This window comes from Callithrix jacchus, chromosome X (assembly GCF_049354715.1).
Source record: "Callithrix jacchus isolate 240 chromosome X, calJac240_pri, whole genome shotgun sequence".
Lineage (NCBI taxonomy): Eukaryota > Metazoa > Chordata > Mammalia > Primates > Cebidae > Callithrix > Callithrix jacchus.
The window spans coordinates 120,036,914-120,041,530 of NC_133524.1; the positions used below are offsets into that span (position 1 = coordinate 120,036,914).

The 4,617-nt window shown below is 40.1% G+C and overlaps 1 pseudogene; it reads left to right on the forward strand.

Moving 5' to 3' along the window:
• The first annotated feature begins 1,387 nt into the window (after nt 1-1,387).
• LOC108589796 (nucleophosmin-like) lies at nt 1,388-2,837 on the forward strand (annotated as a pseudogene).
• The last annotated feature ends 1,780 nt before the right edge of the window (nt 2,838-4,617 follow it).

Genomic DNA, 4,617 nt, shown 5'->3' on the forward strand with positions numbered 1-4,617 from the left:
ATAATTTATAGAATAAATTACAAATTTAGATTTTATAAACAACCCTGGAATAAATTATATATTCATCAAGGAAATTTCTGCTTTGGAATTAGATATAAAGAAAATTATTAGTTGCTATGACAATTACATTCAATAAAAAGTCTTGTTATATTAAATATTTACATAAAATCAAATATTATAAGTAAACCCTGTCCACAGAGAAGTGCTACACATATGATGTATGTTGTAGGTTCTTGACTGTGCGTATCCTACAGCATGCTTTTAATTTTTTTTTTTTTAGAGACAGAGTCTCACTCTGTTGCCCAGGCTGGGGTGCTATGGCGTGATCTCTGCTCACTGAAACCTCCACCTCACACATTCAAGCAATTCTCCTGCATTAGCCTCCTGAGTAACTGGTACTACAGGTGTGCACTACCACGACCAGCTAATTTTTTATATTTTTAGTAGAGATGGGGTTTCACCATGTTGGCCAGGCTGTTCTTGATTCCTGACCTCAGACAATCTGCCTGCCTCAGCCTCCCAAAGTGCTGGGATTACATGTGTGAGTATGCTTTCTAGACAGATGATTTTCCCATAGAACCAGATCATTGTAAACAAAGATTTATTCTCATTCCTGACTAATCAAGATTCCAGTTCTCACATGGCACAAGACACTGAATATGCTGTATTTTCTTATCTTTAATATAGCCTATGCTTTCTTCTCTTCAAATTGTATAGATGAGGGGGAATTCTTTCGAAGGCAATAATTTGAAATTGGTACCACTTATTTTTCATATATTGTTTTCTTTATTAAAAATACTTTGTATCTCAGGATAGAAGTTATATTTGTTCTTTGTAGGAAAAAGGAAAGTACGTAAGAAATAAAAGGGAATTTTTTCTTTTTTCTTTTTTGAGACGGAGTTTCGCTCTCGTTACCCAGGCTGGAGTGCAATGGCATAATCTCGGCTCACAGCAATCTCCACCTCCTGGGTTCAGGCAATTCTCCTGCTTCAGCCTCCTGAGTAGCTGGGATTACAGGCACGCGCCACTATGCCCAGCTAATTTTTTGTATCTTTAGTAGAGACGGAGTTTCACCATGTTGACCAGGATGGTCTCGATCTCTTGTGCTCGTGATCCACCCACCTAGGCCTCCCAAAGTGCTGGGATTACAGGCTTGAGCCACGGTGCCCGGCCGAATTTTTGCTTTTTAAAGGAATTTTCACTTTTTGCATTTTACACTTCTATCCTTCTTGAATTTAATACTTTGAGCTTCTATTACCATTGTAATTAAAAACAGTAAAGGGCCTGGTGTGCTTCTGTCCTGCACAGCTGTTCTCTGGAGCAGTAGTTATTCCAGAGAACAGCTTGTTTCCACCTCATTTCCCACCTAAGTGCACACCACCATCCCATGGAAGATTTGATGAACATGGACATGAGCCCCCTGAGGCCCAAGAACTGTCTTTCTTGGTTGTGAACTAAAGGTGGACAAAGATTATCACTTTAAGGTAGATAATGATGAAAATGAACACCAGTTATCTTTAAGAATGGTCAGATTAGGGGCTGGTGCAAAGGGTGTCTTGCACATTTTTGAAGCAGAGCCAATGAATTATGAAGGCAGTCCAATTCAATAACACTGGCAATTTTGAAAATGTCTGTGCAGTCAATGGTTTCCATTGGGGTCTTTGAAATAACACCACTGTCTTATGGTTGAAGTGTGGTTCAGGGCCAGTGCATATTAGTGGACAGTTCTTGGTAGCTGTGGAGGAAAATGCAGAGTCAGAAGATGAAGAGGAGGATGTGAAACTCTTAAGTATATCTGGAAAGTGATCTGTCCCTGGAGGTGGTAGCAAGTTTCCACAGAAAAAGTAAAACTTGCTGCTGCTGAAGAAGATGATGATGAATATGATGATGATGAGTTTGATGATCAGGAAACTGAATAGCCAGAGGATGTGGAGAAATAGGAACACTTTTACACTGTTGGTGGGAGTGTAAATTAATTCAACCATTGTGGAAGACAGTGCGGTGATTCCTCAAGGACCTAGAAATAGAAATTCCATTTGACCCAGCAATCCCATTACTGGGTATATATCCAAAGGATTGTAAATCGTTCTACTATAAGGACACATGCACACGAATGTTCATTGCAGCACAGTTGACAATAGCAAAGACCTGGAACCAACCCAAATGCCCATGGATGATAGACTGGACAGGGAAAATGTGGCACATATACACCATGGAATATTATGCAGCCATCAAAAACGATGAGTTTGTGTCCTTTGTAGGGACACGGATGAACCTGGAAACCATCATTCTCAGCAAACTGACACAAGAACAGAAAATCAAACACCGATGTTCTCACTCATAGATGGGTATTGAACAATGAGAACACATGGACACAGGGAGGGGAGCACTACACACTGGGGTCTGTAAAGGGGAAATAGGGGAGGGACAGCAGTGGGTGGGGAGTTGGGGAGAGATAGTATGGGGAGAAATGCCAGATATAGGTGATGGGGAGGAAGGCAGCAAATCACACTGCCACGTGTGTACCTATGCAACAATCTTGCATGTTCTTCATATGTACCCCAAAACCTAAAATGCAATTAAAAAAAGATACTCTGGCCAAAAATACATAAAAGTCAAACCAGAATGGAAAAGACCCAAAACTATCAATACCAAGATCAAAAGTATAAGAATCCTTCAAAAAACAGGAAAAATCTCCTAAAACACCAAAAGTATCTAGTTCTGTGGAAGACATTAAAGCAAAAATGCAAGCAAGTACAGAAAAAGGTAGTTCTCTTCCCAAAGTGGAAGCCAAGTTCATCAGTTATATGAGGAATTGCTTGCTTCCAGATGACTGACCAGGAGGCTATTCAAGATCTCTGGCAGTGGAGGAAGTCTCTTTAAGAAAGCAGTTTAAACAATTTCTTAAAAAATTTCCATCTTATTTCATTTCTGTAACAGTTAATATCTGGCTGTCCTTTCCATAATGAAGAGTGAGGACTTTCCCTACTGTGTTTGAATAAATGTTGTCCAGGTTCCATTGCCAAGAATGTGTTGTTCAAAATGCCTGTTTAGTTTTTAAAGATGGAACTCCTCCCTTTGCTTGGTTTTAAGTATGTACGGAATGTTATGATAGGATATAGTAGTAGTGGTGGTCAGACATGGAAATGGTGGGGAGACAAAAATATTCATGTGAAATAAAACTCAGTAGTTTAATAAAGTAAAAACAAAAGCAAAGAAACAGTAAAGGAGGCTTGGCATGGTGGCTCATGCCTGGAATTTCAGTGCTTTGGCAGGCTGAGACAGGAGGATTGCTTGAAGCCAAGAGTTCAAGACCAGCCTGGGCAGCATAGCAAGATATTGTCTCTTAAAAAAATAGCCCAGCATGGTGGCATGTGCCTGTAGTCTCAGCTAGTAGGGAAGTTGAGACAGGAGCACCATGTGAGCCCAGGAGTTCATGGCTACAGTGAGCAATGATTGCACCACTGTACTCCAGCCTGGGCAACAGAGTGAGACCCCATCGCAAAACAACAACAACTAGTAAAGAAATACACATATATTTTATTATTCTTTCACTAGGTAATAAATAATGACCCAAAGATGAGTTAGACTTAGTAACAAAATAAAGCTGAAAAAAAGTATTTCATTGATACAAAAAAACAACAACAGCAGCAAAAATAATGCACTATCAACACCCTGGAATTAGCATTCTTAACTTTTTTTTTTGTTTTGAGACGAGTCTTGCTCTATCGCCATGCTGGAGTGCAGTGGCACAATCTCGGCTCACTACAACCTCCACCTCCCCGGTTCAAGTGATTCTCCTGTCTCAGTCTCTCGAGTAGCTGGGACTACAGGTGCATGCCACAACACTCAGCTTATTTTTGTATTTTTAGTAGAGAAGGGGTTTCACCATGTTGGCTGGGATGGTCTGCATCTCCTGATCTCAGGCGATCCACCCACCCTGGTCTCTCAAGGTGCTGGGATTACAGGTGTGAGCTACCGCGCCCGGCCAGCATTCTTAACGTTTAGTGTATTTTCCTTCCAACCATTTAAGTATACCTAACATATGTATTATATAATATATTCATGGTCTTTAATCTTCACTGTGCATTAAAATCACAAGGGAATGTTTTTAACAAATACTAGTGCTAGGATCCCATACTCAGACCATTTTAATCAGAATCTCTGGGCGTGAGATCCAGGCATGGTTACTTTTAGAAGTTCCCTGGGTGATTTTAACATGCAGTTTCAGTTGAATACTACTGCAATATATCTATATATTGCATCATTTTGAAACTTTTGGTTGCAAGGAACAGAATTACTAATAAACTGGTTTTTAAAAATAAAAGATTACTTTTTGGTTACCGTTACTTGAAAAGTCTAGAGGCAACCGAAGGCTTCTGGCATTGTGTGATCAGGACTCCAGCTAAGTTTCTCTGAAATTCTCTTGACAGGTCTCCTCAATGTGCCAGCTTCCCTGGTGGTTCAAATCTAGAGGGAAAAAGGAACATAAGTTCCTGTGACTCGTAGAAGCTTTGAATAAAAGTCTTAAGTTTTACTCTGATTAGACCAACATGAACTAAAAACTGTGGCCAGATGACTGCTGTAGGCTCTTGCCTTGGGCTTACTGTTGCCCAC